A 24,023-nucleotide genomic window follows, 5' to 3' on the forward strand; every position below is an offset into this window, starting at 1 on the left:
TCCTGTCTGAGAATCTTCGTGAATTTCCTGAATTCCTGCAGGCAAATTATCGGCTAGTGCTTCAATCACTTCCTACCCAAATCTTCCAGATTCGTCACTCATTAATTATAGTACCATTTGAAGCTACAGCCTGTGGTACCGAAAGAATCGTACATGAGCACACAAAACATTAACGACTTCTATACTTTGCTATGCCGGTGACGGTAGCCGAGCGGTCTCAGGCATGAACTGTCTCCGTTCTCTCGGAAGCCTGGATCGTGGGTTCGAATCCCGCACAAGGCATAGATGTTTGGTGTGTGTATGTGTTTATTCTGTGTTGTGTTGTCCTGTGTTTAGGTAGAGGCCTTGCGACGAGCTGATCACCCGTCCAAGGAGTCCTACCATCTGTGAAAATGATCATAAAACTGAGAAATGAGCCCCGTGCTCCAAAGTGGAAGCAAGAGTAGAATAATGAATAGTAGTATTTTCCTATAAGTCGGCTTCCTACAAAAGATTCTGCAAGCCTAATAACATCACTTTTACCTTCCATGTAAACATGAAGATGCACGGGATCTATATATAACAAAATTACATTATGTATGAGTGCTTGTTTTAGATTTTCCATAGCAGATTCTTTCTTAATCCGTCAGAGATATTGAGATAAACGTTCGCATTAACAAGAGGAGTAAATAAATGTACAAAGACTAACATAGTGAGTGGCAAGAGATAGGTAGAAATGTAGACATCACAAGACATTGAACATTTAAAATATGAGGCGCATCAATGAAACCGAAGGCTACAACAGAACTGGCTACAACGAATTCAGACTACAAGAACAAATACCAATCCAGTTAGGAACAGGAATACAACCTAGTGGAGAGATGAGACTCATACCGACGGAGGTAAAGCGACTGAAGCGCCAATCTGACCACTGTTGAGGTTGACAACGCTAGGGACTTGACTACAGCCTCCAACAAACCCTCTTAAGCATAGGGACAACACAGTCTTCACGTTCGGGCCGACTGTGGACTGGATTCATCTGTCTCAGGATAATGTCCAGTGAAGGGGGTTTTGTGAACACGGTAATGAACGTTCCAGTTCCGTGATGACAAAGAACTTCTTAATCACTTGTATAACTTCAAGGTTTTCAAGAAAGACTTCACCATGAATTTACTAGTATTTACTTATTCAACTGGTTGGTTGGACAACCAGACAAATTATGTATTGACTATACTAATTCCCTGTGTGGCGGGTTAGGGGGCCCATACACGTACGAGTCTGGCTCGCGAGTCCGACTCGGCTCGGGTTCCAATGAGTCAAACTCGTCCGTGTGTGGGAGGCCACACTTTCAGTTCATTATATATCTTGTATTTATATCAACATCTAGAAGACCGAATATTAATGTATTCGTACATAGAAAATATTCATTTTAAGTCTCTGTACGTAAATACGTATACACGCTTTACAATTCAATAATGAAAATATTTAAATAACACCTGAGGATGGCTCTATAAAGGTCGAAACATGGAGTGGAATATAAGTTAATGAATTCTAGTTGTGCTGACAGCGGAATTTGTATTATCTGTGATGTTAGTCATGAAATCGCAGTCCTGGTCCAATATTTCACCTGTTTCGGGCCTAATCCAAACTGCTGCCACTATCTAAAAAATAAAAAGCACTAAAACATGTCACGGGCTACAAATAATACAAATCGCCTCAAGACAGACATAACTCAGATATCGGACCATGCCCAAAATAAGACACGCCCAATATTAGTAACATGAATCCAATATCAACATAAGCCTTTACATAATTCTCATATACTTAGCCAATTGCCCACTTTTCTGTTTCACAGCCGGGATTCCTCAGTCAGTATAGCGACGGAAAACGAGCTGGACGTCCGGGGTTCGATATAGGCAAGAGATTTTTTTTTCTACTCCACAACCTACAGACCAGCTCTGGGGCCCATCTAGTCTCCTATCCAATGGGTAACGGGGCATTTTTCAACCGGGATAAAGGGGCCGGAACGTGAAACTGACCACTTACCTCCATCTAGTGCCAAAGTCAGGAATAGTGTATAGTTATACATCCATTCCTCCATATGTCTCTTCATGGCGCTGTGCTTAATTGATTAAGCAGAGTCAACACTGCTGTGATGGTTACCACGTGATGGTAGTGACGTAAGCAGTCCCCCTGATTGGGGCACGCTTCTGCGAGACGACAGGAGCAGTGAAAGGGGGCTGGGAAGAATAATATGTGCCAAAATAGAATAAAGATATGCAGCAAAGTAAAGATGAAAACGACTAGAAAATGTATAAAAAATAAAAAGAAGGACGATTGATTGTCTTTCCCTGTTTTTGTCTTGTCATCATGCATCATGAAGTCTCAGAACCACAGAGAGGATACAGACAAAGGGAAGATACAATATCTATTACATGAATACCACAATGCCCCCTCCCGAAAAAAAAAACTATATCATAAAAAAGTAACATCAACGTTTATTACCAGCCCACCCATCTTATGAATCCAGGGTCATGGCACATCCGGCTACAAAAGTCCATAAAAAGCAGCGTTACAATTGAAAACAAACTTTAAAAAAATTTCTCTTCTCTCTTACTTTCACCGCCTCCCACTCTTTTCAAACGTCAAATTCATCATGACGTAATAAATTGGCTGGTTTATGAAAGATGAGAAATTTACAGTAACATTGTTTCGAGATATATGATGGGTGTACACATTCACATTGTCATAACAGTGCACGACTCTTTCTTTCTTTTTCTCTTCTGATGTTGCAAGCTTCAAGAAGCCAATTAGGGTGGAAGTAATTATTAAACTTGGTACTGCAGGCTGTGCTATAAACATGAACAAAGGTTCCCCTACGGCCAATGCCTTTGAATATTTTTGATTCCTACTGAGTGCTTTGTTGTGTCCGGTAATAAAGACAACCATTAGACCACCGCCAATTGGTGCTGGGATGCGTTAACCGCGGATGAACGCGGAGATTAACGGCATGCCGGGTATACGATCACGCTTGATTGCTAGCAGAACTTTTAGTATTATGTCACAGAAATCAACGCGCTTGTATCTGCAGCACATTTGGCCGTCTGGAGTCAGATTCTAGCCGACTACAGCAGCCGCGCGGTCTAAGGCATGAACTGCCTTCGCCCGTTCAAATAATGGGATCGTGGGTTCGAATCACACTCAGGCATGAATGACTGTTTGCGTTTATTCTCTGTTTGTTCTCTCCTGCGTGTGTAGGTAGCGGCCTTGCAACGGGCTGATCCCCCGTCCACGGAATCTTATAGACCCTGCAAAAGATCAAGAAACTGAAACCCGGCAAGGTAAAACAAAAGGGCTGTAAATCGATCCACAGACAGACAGACAGACAGTATGCAGATTCTGGGTGCATTTGTTGGCGGAAACACCCGTAAAACGGCTGCGACTAACAAAGAAGAAACAACTGCTGGAATTACAGAATATATCTTAAATGGGCCATGACCGTGTCATAGACGAGGCGGTTTGTCGCCGGCTTCCCATAGCGGCGGCCCGGGTTCAGTCCCAGGCCCGATCATGTGATATATGTGGTGGCCGAAGTGGCACTGGGGCAGGTTTTCTCCAAGTATTTACATTTCTCCTGCCAGTTATCATTTCACAGACTGATCCACACTCGTCAGGGGCTCGTACAATTAATGGCCGACGTACCAGGCAGACTGTTTCGCCCCAACCCAATAAATAGAAAAATAATAAAAAGTAAATACATGGGCCAATATATGTAGGCCTGTGCCTCACATTAAATGTCTTCGCTTGCTCGAACACTGCGATCGTGGGTTCGAATCTCATTCGAGACATGATTCTCTCTGCTTTCATTCTGTTTATTTTGTCACGTGTTGGTAGAGGCCTTGCGACGGTCTAATCACCCGTCCAAGGAGGCCTGCAGGCTGTCTACGAGACTCATATTTCAGAATTCTGAATGTGCACAGGCCAGACATTACAGAAGAAGAATTTGGACAATATTCATCATCCCGGTTAGTATTTCGAAATTTTCATCTCCTTGAATTTCAATCCTCAATATTCGTTAGAATTACATGGCTTATCTGTGATTTGAACTGTCGATGTACTATGTCATATCACTGATTTTATAAAAAATTATTTTAGAATTTGGATCTTTACTTTTGGCTTCTATTTTGACGGTACTCTGATCTTATGGATTTTGGCCGTTAAATTATGCATAGCCTTGGATGCAAAGCCTCGTGTATGTGGCGTTTTGAAATGCTTGCCTTAGCTCTCGCAGATTGCTCATGATGCTTCTGATTTATATATCCTGCCCTGTGTTGGTTCCGATGTTAGGAGATAGGGAAAAGCTCTAACGTTTGTGTACAATTGAGTAGGCTTTTACCTGAGGACGGAAGTAGAGTCGTCTCCGAAATGTTTTAAATGAAAAATAGAATCTATAATATCCAAAAGTCAGTAATTTTACTTATTTTTATAATGAAACTGTACTGTATATCAAAATAGGTATATAAATACAACTGAAGATAATACAAAATTTTGGTCGAAGAGCTCAAGAGGAATAAATTGTTGGAAGACGTAGATGTGCGGGGAGAATACTGAAATGAATGTCTGAAATAGGTGGAAGAGTTTGGCTTGGATTTATTTGGCTCAAGATAGAGCAAGACGTAGGCAGATGGGAAAGGAGCCAGCATATGTTTTTCGAAAGAAATTCGCCGTATATAATAGCACAGTAGAATAAACTTTGAAATATGATAATGATGACAGAGTTTTTAACAAAACAAAGATTGGAAGAAGCACAAATGACGTTCTACTACGAACCTTACAGGGTATCACAAGATTAGACCGTCAACAGGCAGAGACGCAAAAATAAATCACTAAAATATCAGCGGAACAAAAAAAAAAAAAAAAGGAAGACTTCGACACATATACACATAGACCGTAGACAAATACAAGTAGAATAACAAAGAAACACTGACACAGAAACCATTGCAGCTATCCGTTCGTTAATTCCTGATCAGCGACACGCAGACTGTTTAAGAACAGGCAATTAAGACTAATCCTGCATAGCCCGCGATGAGTTTGCTTTTGACGTATACGTGCATAAAACTTGTGCTTCCACATTAAGGGAAGAACATACGCTGAGGTAGAGAACCAGAGGCTGAAGAGAATATTCAGCCCTAACAGAGATGAGGCAAAATGAGGCTGTAGTAAACTGCATAATGGAGTTCCTTAATAATTTTCTTTCCTTGCCAAATAGCATTCTCTCTTTTCCCCACTGGCGCTACAGCCTTCATTTTGGCCTAGGCCTACCTCCATGAAACTCTCCGTTTTCCTTCAGTTTTACTAGACCTTAGACATACGGTAGGACTCCTTGGCAAGGCCTCTACCTGTACACGAACACAGAAAAACGCGCATAAACATCCATTCCCTGAGTGGGATTCGAACCCACGATCCCGGCTTCCGAGCGAGCGAGCGAAGACATGCCAAATAGTATTAGGAAAATGAAATAATGAGTTGGATAGGTCATGCAACACTCGTGGGAGAGAAAAAATGCTTCAAAATTCTGGTAGGAAAATCTGAATGATTTAGAAGAACCTGGAAGTAGATAGAGGGATCATATAGCTGTAAACTGTTCCTGTGATTATCTAATTAAGCACTACGCCATGAAGACGTATGAGAGAGTAAACGTAAGGACCCACGCATTGACCTCGGCACTAGTTGGAGGTGAGTGGTCAGTGGTTACGAGACTGGGCCCCTGAGCCGGTCTGGAAAACGCTGAGAAGAGAATATCCTGACATTACGGGGACTCGAACACCGATCCCTCAGCCGTCCAGCCCGCAACCAGTCGCAATACCGACTGAGCTATCTCGGCTGTCTTATTTCTAAAGCCGCGCCTGGTGCAGCCAAGGATTTTTAAATCGAGGATGATATTAAAATGGATATTGAAGGAGTAAGTTTGGGGTGCTGAATAGCTCCATTTGTCTCAAAACATGAACAGATTAGAAGGTGATGGTTATGCCTTTGGTCTCGAATGGTATGCAGAATACATATACTGAAAGTCATGAAAATGATTCCAAATAGGCCTGATGATATTCCCCTACACAAGCCCAAATATATGAAGACTTGGTGGAGCAACGTGTGACTTGCGTGACGCAGTGTTTCTCCTAGCGACGACCTAGAATCAATGGAAGCGAGTTGGTTGCTTAGGTGACGTCACGTTCAATGGCTTCTGAATGTTCACATCACTCTACCTTGGAACCTGTTTGTTTGAACGAAATAAAAGTTTATCAATATTTTGCATCATAACCGAAACGGTCTCGAATATCTTACAAGGTCATAATTCTACTGCTCAATCCATTTTTTCAGCAAACACTTCAGTCTTTTATCAGTTCTTTACGTGTCAATTCAATTCGTTGTATTCAAAAGGAAACGCGGTTCTACCGGAGAAAAATACGTGAAATATCAACGCCGAATATTTTAGATTGGTACTGAAACAGGCGGGATAGCGTAGTCGGTACAGCGACTGGCTACGGGCTGGACGCCCGAAGGGCAAGAATTTTCCTTTCACGTTGTCCATACCGGCTCTGGGGTCCACCCAACCTTTTATCCAATAGGTACCGGGGTGTCTCTTTCCCCGGGGGTAAAACGGCCGGGGCTTGAAGCTGACCACTCACCTCCAGTTAGTGCCGAAGATAATAAAATGTGGATCTATACATCCACTCCCCCATACGTTTTCATGGCGTAGTGCTTAATTAGTTAAGCACAGGGACACATAAACCAACATATGAACTCGCCAGTGTTGCGGCAGTGGCAGTCCTGTTATATGAAAAGTCCTATCTTCTGGGATATATTGGAGTGTGGTTCGTTGGAAGTCAATCGACGTTTCGGAGGAACATATCGCTTCAATGTTCAGGTCAACAGTGAACCCAATGCGAAACACTTAGGAAACAGCACGATGCTATATCCCAGAAGATACAACTTTTCATAACCACCGATGTGACAACCTAAAATCCTAGACAATCTTCTTTAATTCACCTTGTGGACTTCTGTACGAATCTGGTAAACATGTTACAGCAAGACATTCACGTTATGGTTTATCATGGACTCAAGCACTAGAAATATAATATTCGCCTAATTAAAAAGAAACTCCGTGGCTTTTAGTCCGCATGCGAACTATACCGACCGAGCGACCGTCGCTTGTCGGCGAAGTTTATGCCAACTTTTGCGGATAGAGGGTGTCGCGTGGTCAGCGCAACTAAATTCCCACGGCCGTTAATTTCGGTTTTCTGGACCGTAGCCACTACTTTTCCATTCAAGTAGCTCCTCAATTGTAATCACGAGGCTGAGTGGACCCAGTTCCAGACACACTACTTCTCAGTAAATCTGGTAGCGCCGGGAATCAAACCCGGGACCTCTTGATCTGTAACCAGGAACTGTGACCACTAGACCACAGAGACGGCTTCGCCGAATTAAAAACCCGAATAGAAACCCAGAATCAATAGAACAGCAGACGTAGTCACGGATGATATACACGGACTACTGAGACAAGAGGACGGACTTCATGCAAATTGACACCAATACTGTCAGAGGCTTCTGAAGGAGGAGCACGGGATTAGTTACATTTCTCAACTCCAAAGTTCATATTGCCGCTATGTTCGAAATGCTAAACAACAATAACAGGTCGCAGTGCAGTCATCGCAAGCCGGCCAGATTTTGGGAAGTAGTAACTGAAGACAGGTTACTTTAAGTTGGCATACCACAGGCAAGGTATTAGAAGTCTCAATTAACTTACACAATTGGGATCACAGGGTCTGATGGTGAGGAATATAATGTGGCATGCGGTTGTTCTATAAACAGCAGCCGTTGCTAGGTAACGCCCGCTACATACACGCATGCAACAATAGAACAACGTTGATGTAACCAGTTGCTGGGCAACGGATCAGTAAATACGCGTCTACAACAATAGAGTGTTGGCTGGAAGCGGTATTTTCTGTTCGGTCTGTGCAAAGTAGTTATAGGGAAGACAACTTCGGGCGATCCAGTTAAATGAGAGAGCTAGCTGAGGGTTGGGAGTTCGGTTGAACTCTGCATGGGAGGATGAGAAGAGATGGTGCTGTAGTTGAGAATTGAAAATCCGGCTGTGGGGAAAAGACGTTATGAGTGCTGTAGTTACACTGAGATTGTTATAATGAATATATTAAAATACGTTGTTAGGATACGACTAGTGGAGATTGTAATAGGCTGAGGACACTAGTGCTTATGTGTCAGTGATATGTAAAGCGAAATTACGAATCGTGTGTTAACGTGGTCAATAAATCCGAGACCCAGTCCAAAACCCCGTCTATAGTCACCCCCTAAATCGTGAAAGTATTAAACCAGCCCAGGATAGAAATCAGTGGCGGATGCTTATGAACAAAGTGATGAGTACTCGGGTATCATAAAGGGGTGGGATTTCTTGGCCAGATGTGCGACTATTAGCTTCGCAATAAGAACTTTACTCTGTGTACCTAATTAGTTTGTAATCGTAGGCCAAATGAGTCGAAAGCCGTAGGATCCAGCCTCGGTGCCTCTGATCGAAGCACGCATCTGAGAACATCGTCACGAAATCCTCAGTCCATAAGTCGATTCCCGGTTAAATATGCAGCACATTAACAAAATTTATCGTGAGTGTTTATACTGTAGCGCGTAGAGCTGTTTCTAGGCAACAGCTAGGTAAACACGTTCCCGCTGCAACGGATACGCATGCAACCATATAGGCACAGCTGGAAACGGCGTTTTCTGCTCCGTCTGGGTAAAGAGGCTATAAGGAGGACAACTGAAGCAAGAAGAAGCAGTTGGACGGGAGCCGCCGATCAGAAGGGAATTCAATGCGGAAGCAGAGGAATAGTCATTGTTAGAAGTCGCTATCAGGAAACGTCTGGTGAAGACACTGCAGGCTGGAGAAGAATTAGCGTGTGGAAATCGGCGATAGTGTTATAGTTATTTGTAGTTATGACCTGTAAGTTGTGAGTCAATCCAATTATCCAAAACCCCGTCTATAGTCACTCATGCACGTGACAATATTAACGCTTGTAAATTTAAGTCGGTATGGCTTGTACCGAATTTAGAATTACTCATGAAATTCTAATTCTTATGAAAAGAGAGGACACGAATTATAAATCTTGTAAGAGAAGGCGTGTGTTATGAGGGTGGGAACTAGCCTTGTTTCTCTTTTCATGCTGTCTTGCGTTGAATTTAAGATGAATAAATTGTACGTGAAACCCGGGAAGGATTTACTGTGACACACAAAAGGGGATTTTGGCTTTATTTCATTATCTGTCCAAACGTTAGAAGTAGGTGAATAATGTTTGCCATGGTCAACGCGTGAATTGTAACCGAGCATTATATCGTATTTATTGCGATATACACGTTTGATTATCTTATTACATGGCACTTCTCTTAAAGCAGCGTAAAGCACTAACCTGCATTATTTTCAATTACTGGATGAAAAATCTGGGGGATTGAATTTAATCTGTTTATAAGTTTCCATGTCAAAGTACAGGCAGATAAAATGGAAAAAATTATATCCTAGTCACTTATAAGGTTATCGTGTAAGTAATTAGTTTCTTTTTTCAGTTAGGGATCAGATAAACGAATTTTTTAAACTGCGTGAAGTACATGAAGAATAATAAATATTTTGTTAGAATTAAAATATGCATGTTCTGATTCTGTAACTGACCATTGGGTTATTTGATCAGTTCGTTAACAAATAAATAACTGTAATATATTTATAATTACTGTCGCCGTCATTATTATTAATACTAATAAACTGGGAAATATACAAAGTTCGCATATCTATGCTACAATCGATACTTCAGTCCAGTTGGGCGGGAAACGTCCATTAATTTGGCTCAGTGACCTCCTTTGGAGATATGAGGTTCTTTTACGTGCCGTAAAGCTACGACACGGGACCCACGGCTTAAAGTCCCTCCCGGAGGACTTGTTCCCTGAATTTTTCCGCCCTTAAAAATTCGACGACCTCCGCCGGGTATTTGAACCCGCGTACTACGAGTCATGAGGTGGGAACGTTACCTCTAGACTACGGAGGCCGCTAAGCCCAGTGGTTACAGCATATACTACCCCTGCTTTAACACACTACAACTCTGCATTCCGTTCACAGAGCGTGTTTTCACTATAAACAGCGATTTTACTCTTAAACGGCGTTAACAGATTGATCTTTGTAGGGGAGACACAATGTGTTTCCTGTGAGGTAAGAACTCAATTTTTATATATTATTTTTACGAAATTCAGCCTTTAAAGGTCAATTATACATTATAAAATATTACTTCATTTCAGACAGCTCATTGACGCTTCATTTCTCATTCACGTTTTTTCAGAAAAGAATCAACTACTATTTTATTATGGATAATGTTGGTCCTTTAAGCAAATTAAGGACTTGTCCACCCTTAATGTGGATGAAGTCTCAAGACTTAAACTTCATCAAGGCGAACCTCAGGTGCAAACAGCATTTGTGGATCTGTGCGTTTTTAATAAACACAATATCCCCCCTCGATAATACTTTCGTCTTTGTTTAATCCTGTGGTTCCTGTTATTTTATTAACGTATTATCTGTATTATTTTAGTTTGTAGTATTTAATTATTAATATTCTTTCCAGTCTGGTTTAATTTTGTATGCATTCAGTGCTCGCCTGTGACAGGCTATTCGCTATTGGCAAGTATTCTAATAAAGGAACTCATAGCGTTCACTTTTCAATTATACAGAGTGCGTCAATGGATCGGGCGATTTTAAAAACGTTATGAACAGTAAACTGTTACATTTATTTGGTTTTAACACATATGAATACAGTGTAAACACAAATGCATTTGGTTTTTCTCAATTGATTCACTGAAATCATGAGTCTGTTTCCCAAAAATAACATCCGACAGATGACCACCATTCCGCTGCAGGCACTCTGTAAGTCTCTTCCTAATTACTCTTTGCAGCATCTCTACGGTAATTCGTTCAACTTCTTCCCGAATTCAATGTTTCAACTCCTGAGCTGTGTGGGGTGCTGGAGCTTTCAAAACTTGGGATTTCAGATACCCCCACAGAAAAAATCGCACGCGGAAAGATCAGGTGACCTGGCTGGCCACATGATGTCCCCATATCTGGAGATAACATGGTTATGATACAGGTTATTCACAGCTGCCATGGAAGCTCGTGCGGTGTGGCACGTAGCCCCATCTTGCTGGAAAACGTCTCTTCCTGGACTGGAAGACGAGCAAGTGCAGGAGCTAAGAAGCTCTCCAACATGTGAACGTAACGTGGTCCAGTCACAGTTACAGCCCTTTCCCACTCATCTTCAAAGAAGTACGGGCCAGCAATTCCAAACGAAGATATCGCGCACCATACTGTGACTTTGGAAATGTGAAGTTGTCTCTCATAAATTTCTTTGGGGTTTGTGGCTGACCAACAGCGGACATTTTGCTTGTTAACAGCCCCGATAAGTGGAAATGAGCTTCATCGCTCATCAGTAAGTTGTTAACGCCATCTTGGTTTTGATTAATTAACTGCAAAAAAGTCTGGCAGAAATCAACTGTTTTCATAGCCGTGTTCGTGTAGTGTATGAGTAATTTGAATTTTATAGGGCTAGAAGTGGAGACCTTTGAGCAAAATAGGCCCAACGCTGGCTTCGGACAGCCCGGGTGAGGTACCGTGGAGACGCTCAGACCGGCGTGGACTTCGTTCAATGGCTTCTCTCACTGCCGCTACAGTCTCAGGTGTACGTGCTGTTCTTACGCTACCGCCTTTCTTCTTAAGTGTAGAACCAGTAGTCTCAAAGTTCTGAACCCAGGTCTTGATGGCATGGGCAGATGGAACAGCGATGAATACCAAACTCTCTTCGAAATTCACACTAAGAGATTACGAAACTGTAACCGTTTCTTGTAAAATTCTTTCACAGCAAAAGCACATTGTGCTCCAGCCCACGCCTCCATTGCAACTAAACGCTTTGAAGCAGGCTGCTGGGTGGCAATCCAGGAAAAATACTGCTGTCAAATAGCCCGATTCATTGACGCGCCCTGTACATTCCGAACTACAAGTCATGCCGCGGTTTACATATGCCTGGTCCCGTTAGCGTGTGACGTAGAAAAGCTCCAGCAAGGGTGGAAAGACAGCAGCGCTGCTGCCAGACAACCATTTCAAATACGAACGTAAGAAGCATGCAGCCGCAAGCTTACAGCCATCAGAATAAAGAAAACGATGTCCGGGGATCCACTCGGTAATCACCTGGCAAACACGTGACTGTAAGCCAACGCAGTTTCTAGGCGGAAAGCGCTGATATGAGGGAATATTGTATCATCTCAGGAGTGTACAGCAGTACCGTAATCTGCAACTTCGGTGTAGAGCTAACGGAAACATTGCGAAGGATCTGGTATGAAGCAAGCAAGTCACGACAACTTACCAGGGCACAATTCTCCTGTGCAATTGGAGGAAACGAGATCCCTGCCTGGGCAGTATTTCCCGCCGTTACTGGGCGACGGTTTCGTGCAACTTCGGCGGCGATGGTGCTTGCAGTCTGGTCCGCACGCCGACCAGGATGACCACGAGGTCCACCGACCGTCCACTGCTGCGAGAAAAGAAAACAGCAAGAGCGTCACGCCTACAAATTCAGCTACTTACACTTCACAAACACAGATGGCGTAAGTAACATGATTACTTAGCAAGAAACGGGGAAAATGCACATATTTCGTTTGCAGCATGGCTATATAAACCCGACATTTAAGTATTTTAAAGTTAAATATAATCGACAACACAACACAGAGTTGTGTTCTGTCTTCTCTTTGGGTAACCACATTTTCGGTATTTGGGATGGATTCCTGAATAATACGTACCAAAAAAAAGTACCATGAAAAGGAAAAACCGGACAGGACAGTCTAGATTTGTATTCTGAATGTGCTCAGTAAGAATCTCAGCCACTGACTGAGCTTCCTGTGGTTTTCCTCAGTCCTTCCAGGCAAATGATGGGACAGTATTTCGAAAGGCCACGGCTGCTTCCTTCTAAAACCTTTTTAATTTACCAGTCATCTTTTCACCTAACGCTATACAGAGTGTCGCAGGAGGAATGGCCAATATTCTGGGATGTCACAATATTGGTCATTGTAAGCAAAAATTGGATATGTACACGTGTCCTATTTCACTGTACAGTTACAAAATTCTTACAAAGAAAGAAGTATTACATGTCGTTTCTAATATCGGTGTTTTTTTGTTCAAGTGAAAAAGTTGGTATAATTTACCTGATATAATAAGTTTTCGAAAATTCCACCGTCAACAGCAATGCACTTTGAAACTCCTGTGAGGACATGGCGCGTTGCTAGTCTGTACGGTGTACAGTGAAATAGCTCTATCTCGGAAACCGTTCGGAATAGGATACCTATACCTATACATATTTTTGCTTAGAATGACAGATACTGTGACCTCCCACAATACTTTCATTTCATCTTGCGACACACTGTATAGTAGTCTCTATAATGAAACGGTCTTGGAACGGCCTAAAATTATAGTGAGCAACATAACTTGCAAGCCGATCATACTGGCTGCAAGGTTTAAGGCACGAACTGTCTTCGCTCACTCGAACGCTGGGATCGTGGGCTCTAATCCCACTCAAGGCATGGATGTGTGTGTGCTTTAATTCCGTGTCTGTGTTGTTCTATGTGTAGGTAGCGGCCTTCCGCCGGGCTGATCACTCGTCCAAGGTGTCCTACCGTCTGTGTAAAAAGGATTATGGAAAGTGAAGAAGAAGCCATGGACCAACAAAGGGTTTCAGAGCCACTGATGAATAAATACATGAACATAACTAGCAAGTGGATCCAAGAGCTAGCATGGGCAAAACCTGTAGTCTTTAATGCAGGCAGATCTCTTGGCACAGGTACCAAATAGTTCGTGCCCCCCCCCCCGAACGCTTTGGGAAATCATATTTCATTTGTTTCATAAGAAAACCAACGATAACATTAGGTGCGATAAGTCAATTTGACATCTGACCCTTTAGCACAAAGCACAAACTATATGCCTTTGGATTGGGGCAGCATTTCACTACGTCAGTGCACTCCATTGTGACATGCACGCACGCACACACCATACTGTTGCCATACAAAACAGACACATCCAGGGATACAATACTGGACGGGATATTATTAAAATTCAACACTGGTACAGTGAAACAACAACCTATTCATCCTTTCTCACTGTTTAGTGTAGCAAACAAACACCTATTTATTTTTAATTTTCAGTGAAACGCACTGAATACTAATACGTTTTCATTCGTGCTATGTGAGGGAGCAATAGGGAGGGTAGTAGGGGTAAGGGTGAGAAAATGGGAAATTCAGCTAACCCTTCCCTCATTTTTCTCCTTTATTCTCCCTCATTTTTATTCAATTTCCATTTAGTTTTGGTTGCCCCAGAGCTCGTCCAAGCATGGCTGCTAAATCCTCTAGAATCAGCTGTGCTATAGCACTTGGACTTCAGAGATACTTTCTATGTCCTGATGAAAGTTTATTGATTGTTGAAAACGCCATACCCGCACGTCATTAACTAATTATAAGGAGCACAGTGACCCTTTGGAATGGAACAGTCATTCATCTAACCAAGAAATTTATCTCCATTTACGGAACAAGAAAGTTAATTACCGTGTATGCAAGAGGTCACTACCGATCCCAACCTTCATTCAGATAAATCCAGTCAATATTTTCCCGCAGTCTTTCTTCAATATTCATTTTAATATTATAATCGCATCACTAGGATTTCCTCGTGATCTCTTTCACAGTATAATTTTGGATGGATAAATCATTTTTCCCATTCGTGCTACTTGCCCATTTCTCTCCGGAAGAGCACAAACTATGGAGATCTTCATCATACAATATCCTCTACCCCTTTTGATCCCACTATTCTCCTCAGCACCCTATTCTCATACACAATTTACGTTCCTCCCCCAGGATGACAGACTCAGTTTGGCATTCATACAAATCTAATGATAAAATTATAGTTCTCTAACAGAGATGTCTGGGTGAACGCGATAGCGTAGTTGGTGGAGACACTACGCTATAAGCCGAAAGGTCGCGGGTTCCATTTCCGATCAGGTCATTTCCATTTTTAATTGACCTAACCCTTCCAGCCGCAATATGGCCCTGGGGTCGACTCAGCCTCTTCCAGAAATGAGTACCAGGAATCTTCCTGGGAAGTAAAGGGCTGCCAGCGCGTAAGGCTGACAAACTCACTGCCATCTTTGAGCCGATTGTATAGAGAAAATGTGGGAGCCTCGACGTCTCATAACGCTGTGGGCCTCCACGGCCTGTTACAGGGATAGCTCTTACAGGTTCTTACTATCCTACAATTTTGCCCTGGTTAGAAGTTATACATATAACGGGGCTAAGTCTTAAAGGAATACACCACTTGGTAGAGCAAGGGGTAGATAGATATTATTAAAATGGCTCTCAAATAGGATCTGGTATAGACACGTGTGACTCAGGATAGGAACCAGCAATAAGACAACGATACTACGGCTTCCATAAAATGCAGGGAATTTCTTCACCATTTCAGCGAAAGTCAGCGTCTCAAGGAAGCCTGCACCCCAAAATTTATTTAACCGGTGTTTCAGTTAGTTCTGAATCAATCTAGAATATCAGCAGACGATATGAACAATTACGTACATGGCAATATTAAAAAAAAAAATCCGAATGTAATCACAACATTTACTGGCCCGGTTCGTGGGACTCTTCTTTGTTAACTCGCACTGGCGTCCTGCAAACAGTTCAATTTACTCGCTGTCTTATCCGACTATAGGGGATATCTGTCTCAGATTTACAGTAGGACAAGTGACAGAATACGTTATGTGTACGGACTGGACGACCGAGAAGTCGGAGTTCGAGTTCTAGTAGGGTCAAAAATATTCTCTTCTCCATGTCGTCCAGACCGTCTCTGGAGTCCACCCAGCTTCCTTGCCAATGGTCACCGGGGTCTATGACACCGGCGGTAAAGTGGCCGGAGCATGAAGCTGACCATTCACCTCCAGCTAGTGTCGAGGTCAAGAAAACGTGGAGCTATACATTCACTCCCCTACACGCTTTCATGTCGTAGTGCTTAATCAGTTCAGCGCATGGACAACTTTACGTAAAACGTCTAGTCCACTTTCAGATCTGCGTTCCATGGCTTAATTCAAACCTTCCAACGAAGGAGACAATTTCGTCAACGTGACTAAGGTCGACGAAAATATTATCTCAGCGCTTGTTTTTCTGGGTTATTTTATGACGGTGTCAGTAGTTCAGGCTACTTACTTACTCACTTACTTATGGAGCTGAGCCCTTCTTGAGAAGCCAAATCTGCAGCTACTCAAGAAATCCCCAGGATTTTATGGAACCAGAAGGTTCATTACCGTGTTCACAAGAGCCCTCCACTGGTCCCTATCCTGAGCCAGATCAATCCAATCCATACCATCCCATCATATCTCTCTAAGATCCATTTTAATATTGTCCACCCACCTACGCCTTGGTCTTCCCAGTGGACTCTCTCCTTCTGGCTTTCCGACCAATATCCTATATGCATTCCTCTTCTCCCTCATAGCTCAGGCTACACTGTGTCGAATGATAGGATAATTAATGAATTATGAATTGTAAAAGATGTGAAACGAAGCGGTCGCGGCCTAATTCAAGGCACTATACGGGCATCTACCTGGAGGGACTGAGGCAAGCCACTAAGACCGTCAGTTTGGGTAGCCGTATTCTGCTCAGATGCAACCAAGCATCCCGCTAGGGTAACCTGCCCAGTACTGTGTTAACCACTGAGATACTGAACATCTTCTGCGTCTATCAGGATTTGTCGTGTTTATCAACTTCCTAAGCTGCTTCTATAAAATATTTATATTACACAAAAATGTATCTGAATGAGGTCCCCAAATTCCAGCTTCTTGATATAGTGGATCATCAAAGTCGGGCCTACGGATATGAGAGAGTGATAAACCTATGGTCATCCTTCGTCAACAGATTTTTGGGGATTTCCCGTGGGCCTACGTATCAAACGTCACTAATATCAGTCAAAAGTTTCACGTATACTGGAGCCTCCCAACACAATTCTCGAACTCATGAAAGCGACATTGGAATGAACTGTCGAAGTATTTATTTTGCTATATATTCTATTACTAATTGTTTATATAAAAGTATACAAAAACTACTGTAGTGAGTTAATCATCATAACGGGCAATTAGACAACATGCAAAGTCACTCGACTGACACGACCACCCGGCAACGTATCCATGCCATAACTCCTGGAGATCAGGTTGATACTAAGGCAGAAATTAATATGAAGTGGAGAGGACGCGAGAGCAGAGAGTTGCAATAGTAGCTTCAATTATAACACAACACTTACGGAGAGCGAACGGAGAAGCAAAATCTCATAGGAATATCTTCCAATACTTATTTTTCTGAAAATTTTCAAATTCCTGCGGTGAATATTACCAGAAGGTAAACTATTCCAACATGTCAAAATTTCCAAGAGTGCATATTTCGACTAAAATAAATGTGGCAGGAATATTTTCGAAATATCCCACCGTAAGCATGTGTGTGATCCTTAACCAATAAAATGCTTCCTATTTGCTTGTATGGGCGTTTACGTTCTATCTCCGTTCCACATTTCACGAGGAAATCTTCACAGACTAACTCGATATTATAGTCAAACTGAACGGTCCACATTTTACGCGGCCATGGCCATGCTGTTGGCTTACTTCCATAAAACATACTTCATTGAAAGGCCGCGCCATAGCTCAAGCGGTTAGTCGCTGGCTTCCCACCGCGGCGGCCCGGGGTCGATCCCGGGGCTGGTCAAGTGGGATTTGTGGTAGACAAAGTGGCGCTGATGCAGGGTTTCTCCGAGTACTTCGGTTATCCTTGTCAATCTTCATTCCACCAATTGCTCCACAATCACCCTCATCTGTCATCTGGGGCTGGTACAATAGGCCAGAAGTGGCCGCAGTACAAGGGACTTAGTCCCACCCCACTAGCAATAAAAAAAAATACTTCATCGAACCTTTAGTGCCATATACAAGGGATTGAAAGAATAATGGAAACACTACAGATACTGTACATATTTCTCCATTAATATGATGCAGTAACTTCTCCCTTCAATACAGCAGCAGTCCTCCTTGGAATGGACTCGTACGAGTTTTGAACAGCCTCTAGCAGAACTGTATACCATTCTTCTTGAAGAACATCTTCAGGTTCCTTTAGTGATATTGGAGGTGGGAATCTGTTCCTTACACTAGGCCCCAAAACTGTCCAGAGTGGTTCAGTGATGTTCAAATCTGGTGATTGTGCTGGTCAGGGAAGATGTTGAAGTTCACTTCATGATCTTCAAGCCATGACTGAACAGTTGCAGCTGTGTTTCATTGTCGGAATTGAACCAAGCATTCCAGATTGTAGGCTTCCTTGGTTGTTCATCAAATGTAAACCCTTCCTGATGTAAGAAACGGCGTGTAGGATGACTCATCTGACCATATCACCTGCGCGTTTCCAGTTGTCTGATGTCCAGGTTTTACAGTCGTGACACAATCGCCTGCGCATCTGAGCATTACTTTCAGTAATCAGAGGTTTAGCAATTGCATCACTACCGTGTGTTTGTGAAGCTCATGTAGGACAGCTTTTGTTGAAACAGGGTCTTCAACATGAATATTCAGTTCTACTGCCACCTGTGCTGCAGTGGTTATGTGACTTATCGAAACAATCCTTCTCAATGTACATCGATCTCTTTCTGTCAGTGTTAATTTTCGTACACTGTTCCTCTTTGCTGACGTCGTCTTGTCATGATTCGCGTACGCCGACAAAACTTGTGAAACTGTCGCTCCCGATACACCTGATGATGTGTCAACTTTGTCACACATGTTCCAGCTAAACGCGCACCGGTAATCTGTCCTCTTTCAGAATCGGAAAATCTCACATTTTCCGATTCTTTCACACGGACTGTCACTCAACACAATCACTGATGCACTGACACGAGCACTACAGAGTGTAAACAAACGGAAGAACTTTCAATGTTGCCAACTTAAGTTCTTTCAACGTAGACAACACAAACAGGTTCTATTCCTCAATTTCTTAGTGTTTCAATTAGTTTGTCCATCTTCTGTATATTTTACAATTTTAAATTAAATGGCGCTAGTATCGTTACACATTCAGAAATTCGAATGCCCGCCAGTTGTTTTGTAGAAGGTAAAGTTGTCCCTGAGCTTAACTAATTAAACACTGCGCCATGAAGGCGTATGAGGGAGTGGATGTATAGATCCACATTTTCTTGATCTCGGCACTAGTTGGAGGTGAGTGGTCGGCTTCACGCCTAGGCCGCGTTACCCCCGGGGATAGAGGCTCCGGAACCCACTGGACAGGAGGCTGGGTGGACGATGAGAAGAGAAAATTCTTGACCCTACCGTGACTCGAACTCCGACCCCTCGGGCGTCCAGCCTGTAGCCAATCGCTATATGGACTACGCTTTCCCGGCTCTTTGAAGGAAATATTGGTGGTTTAAAATATGGTAAGATGTTAGCAGAGATGGGATTCTTTCTAATGGAAAGATGTTAAATCTACGTCAAATTACAATTAAGCAGTTTGTTAAATCGTTTTATGGGAAATGGCACACGAACATATAGAGTTAATGATAAAATTAAGGAAGTATGATAAAAAGTAGACTTCAATCAAGGCAATAAATCCTGTTCATTTCCGAAATACAGAACGCGCTAAGCTAATATGATCTGTCCTGTTTTTGCCATCCCAACAATGTTGAAGCACATATGGGCGAGTCAATTTGCAGGCGTTCATATCTATTACAAGCGTCGATATACGCGCCGGTACAGATGTTCAACAACCACAGATATATGTTCATAAGTGACATTATATTGACATATTTGCTCAAGGCAAGGTGTCTGAAGCCAGCGGAGACAGCCGTTGCTAGGGAACGGTTCTGTAAACAATTCCGTTGCTAGTCAACAGATTCGTAACAAGCAACAATGAAGTAACTGGGAAGCGGTCCTCTCTACGCGTCCGTGGTATAGCTACGTGACTGAACAACAGAAGAACTGCTGGGAGATTTATTCTCTCTGCGGTCCGTGCCGAGGCCATACCATGAGGAGCAGCTGCGATTAGGGACAGTCTTGAGACGGCAGTGAGAAGAGTAGGAGTTCGGTGTGAGATGGCCGCTAGGCCTGGGAATTACAGTTGAAGCAATGAGTGAGTTGAGACATTCGCCGGCCGGTTAGGACGTGAACACAGAAGCTGAGGGAACTACGGCTTATAAGCCGTAACCAGACGACAAATGGTGAAGATACAGCAAACTGAGAAGACGTCGTACGTGCTGTAGTGTACTGGAGAGTGTACTGGTGATAACGCTATGGTTATTTGTAGTTACGTTCTGCAAGGGTTCAATAAATCCAATTACAAATCCAAACCCCGTCTACAGCCACTCAATCACGTGACAATATGTTTATGTCTATGTATATGTTTCTATCTAATCTCATCTAATCTACATACCTTCCTACGTGGCATATATTTTTCTATGTCTTTTTTCCATCTATACAGTTAGCTCCATGAAGCAAAGTCTTGAGGGGCTTACAAGCAACAAATTCCTCTTGTTAGGACACACGACTGTCCATTACCACAGTCACAAGATTCAGTTCACACATGCACAATATGTCTTGAAGATGTATCATGATATTAACCTCCTATGTTTAAAACTGCCAAGTGGTCTCTTTCTTTCAGGTTTTCAGACTGAAACTGTGTAGGATCTATACATATCTCAACTTTCCCATGAGTGACATACCCACACATCTCATCCCCCTTGTTTGTACGTCCTACAAAACTTATCAATATTTAAGTTAATCCGTGCTTCTGTTTCTTCCTCTCCTTAGGATCCAAACATTCTTCTCAATATCTTGTTTCAAACATCGACAGATTACAAAAAACAAACAACAGACTTTTAATTCAAACCCTTTTCGAAGAATAAATTAAAATGCAGACATCTAGAAATTCGTGACACGGTAAACTACAATGTACTCCTTATTTGCATCCTGTGTAAGTAGTGCCTACATGTATATTTGGCGTTGTCAACGTGCAAACGCAGTTGTAGCAGCGTTAAACAGTGACGTCGCGGCGCCATCACTATATACAGGCCTATCACGGGCTGGCCATTGTCCGTCCTGTCCACACAAACATCGCCCCCCCCCCCCCCACCTNAATCCATTCCCTAATATATGCACTCTCCAGTTTCGTCCACACAAATATTCATTAATCTGCAGGCCCTCCTGTTTAAAAATCACACATTCAGACTTCCCAGTTGTGGGCTCAAGGTCTGTTTGCAAGCAGAACTGTTCCTCGGGAATTAGCTTTATTCCCATGTTTTGTGTATGGAAGGGCTTTGGAGTCGTTCGGGATCTGGCGGAGAATCAAATTTTGGCCATCCAACCTGCAGCCATTAGCTTTACTCACTGATCAGATGTTGGAGGTGTTTCCTCTGCCTTATAAATGCAATGTTTCCGTTGCAGTTCAAACTGTGATAATGCAGTTCCTAGTGCTACCTGAAACCCGAAACTTCTGGTTTCAAATTGAAAGCTGCTGCTTTATGACAATTCGTTTTTCGACAGACAACACAACGGTGTTAACATGTGTGGAACCTGGTTTTTCGTTCTGAATAAAAAACGTGGAAGAAAGTTGTTTTGAGGCGGTACCTACGAACAATGATACAATATAAGAGAAGCAAGAGGAAATGACACGATGAAGAGGTTCACAATTTTTACTCTTCACCAAGAATTATTTGGGCGATCAAATGATGGAGACCTAAAAGTGTGTGACGATGGTACATTAATACAAATATATTTCTGGACATTATCCATCATTCTGTTTAAAACACTGCCCTGTTTTTATTCAAAACACAACGTTTCGGAGACTGGATTCTATCAGCATCTTCAGGTGAAACCTACTCATCTGAGCCAAATCTATAGAACTAGTCTCTATCTCCGGACACCTGCACTAACATATGTACAATGGGGTATATAAAACCAAGCATAGCACAAAACATCTGCGAGAGCTAAGGCAACACACTAAAACACTAAAATGCTCCACACGTCTGAGGCCTAGCACAAGAACACGATGATAACAGAAGTTATCACTGGAGAGACATATTCTATGCAAGGTACCAACATAAAATACACTACTTTTCCAGCCCTTTATGAGATGAGCGGGAAATGTAGCATGTATGAAATGAAAAATAAATTTTTGTCGAAAAACTTATGGAAAGAGACCACTTCAGAGGCTTAAGTCTACATTGGATAGCGTGGACTTAATTCATATAATTCAGAATATGGTCCTGTGGCAGGCTCTTGTGAATGTGGCAATGGCCATTTGAATTATATAAAAAAAAGGTAAATTTATTGACCAGCTCAGGGAGAAACAAACTCTTACTGCTCGACGATCTTTACATTTTCAATTGAATATTTCCTAACAGGAAATTTATAAATGTCTGAACTCTCTTCGATTACTCCCTACTGTGGAGCAGAGTTCACATCTGTGAGAGGATAATCTTAATTTGCAATGTAAAAATTACCTCGTAACATAAACGAAAGTTACCAGGTGAATATATCCGTGAATAACAGAAACAGAGGCATGAGGAGCGGCCGGAGAGTGAGATGGGGATTAGAGAAGTTCACTTGTGTTGCAATGACAGAGAAAACATGCAAATAAAACATTCAGCTGAAGCACTCACCAATAATGACTGTGTTCTCATCGAACACTCCTCCTTGAAGCAGCACAAAGCAACAAAGAACAATATAACAATAGATACAAGTACATACATCACACTGTCTACAACATAGGCTGGTGGTACATACGTATAAACATTCTTATAATGAACTCACTTCTATCCAGCTGCTAGTATAGATAGTGTTTGGTCACATTCGTAATTTCAATATAATTTAAAGTATATGATGCTGACTAATTCATTACATCAGTATTGTGTAGCATGTCTGCGTCTGATATGGGCTCCTTGACGGGTAGGACGATGGCTCAGTTCCTGTATTCAGACGAATGTAGCCAAATTACACAACGGAATGGCCAGACTTGACGAGACGAGCGTCCAGTTCTACACCTCATACACTGTCCGATGCCCAACACAACATTCATACATTCGTTCTTCACGCAATACGAACATGTTCTACAGAACTGCTACTAAAGCAGGAAGCAGAAACCTTTTGAGATTTCTCTCTGGAATTCAGCCGACGGTTTAAATGTCTTTGGAGGATGTAAACTGTGCCAACAATAGAATGAATGGTTTCTATGGAAGCGAAACATAATGATGTTAGCAGTGTCACACATTTAGTACATACGATACTAAATTCTTTGTATAAATTAATTTTGTTATTGGTACAGGAACAGAGCTTCCATTATTAAAATATATATATTTATGCAGTCCATGTGTCAATGGCTGTACTGCCCTTTCCTTGGACATTCGCCGATTTTTCAGTTCCTTAATTCAATACACAGCAGATAGGGCTCATGGACGGGGGATCAGCCCGTCCCAAGGTCACTACCTACATACAGAACAACATAAACAGAATAAACTTAGACAGATATCCATGCCTTAAGTGGGACTCGAACCGACGATCCTAGCGTTCCAGCGAGCGAAGAGAGTTCATGGCTTAGCCTGCGCGGCCACTGTGATCGGCTTTCTATGTATTACAGATTATTTTTACACCTGCCAATTGCCAATATATATATATATGCCGGTCACGGTAGCCGAGCGGTCTAAGGCATGCACCGTCTTCGCTCGCCTGGAAACCGGGATCGTGGGTTCGAATTCCACTCAGGGCATGGATGTTTAGTTTGTGTGTGTGCGATTTTCTGTGTTTGTGTACAGGTAGAGGCCTTGCGACGAGCTGATCACCCGCCCAAGGAGTCCTACTGAATGTGTAAGATCTAGAAACACCGAAGTGAAAGGAGAAATTCATGGAGGTAGGCCTAGGCCCACTGGGGCT

The 24,023-nt window shown here is 42.5% G+C and overlaps 1 protein-coding gene across 1 annotated transcript in view; it reads right to left on the reverse strand.

Annotated features, from left to right (window-relative positions):
* LOC111869448 (netrin receptor UNC5B) overlaps nucleotides 1-24,023 on the reverse strand; it is a 259,914-nt gene that overhangs the window by 92,906 nt on the left and 142,985 nt on the right. Inside the window, exons 3-4 of the mRNA XM_033753431.1 lie at nucleotides 22,757-22,789; nucleotides 12,435-12,599 (exon numbers count right to left, since the gene is read on the reverse strand). The gene's annotated coding sequence lies outside the window, so the exon portion shown is untranslated. The remainder of the gene's footprint in view (nucleotides 1-12,434; nucleotides 12,600-22,756; nucleotides 22,790-24,023) is intronic.

The sequence above is a fragment of the Cryptotermes secundus genome, unplaced genomic scaffold (genome assembly GCF_002891405.2).
Source record: "Cryptotermes secundus unplaced genomic scaffold, Csec_1.0 scaffold1272, whole genome shotgun sequence".
NCBI lineage: Eukaryota > Metazoa > Arthropoda > Insecta > Blattodea > Kalotermitidae > Cryptotermes > Cryptotermes secundus.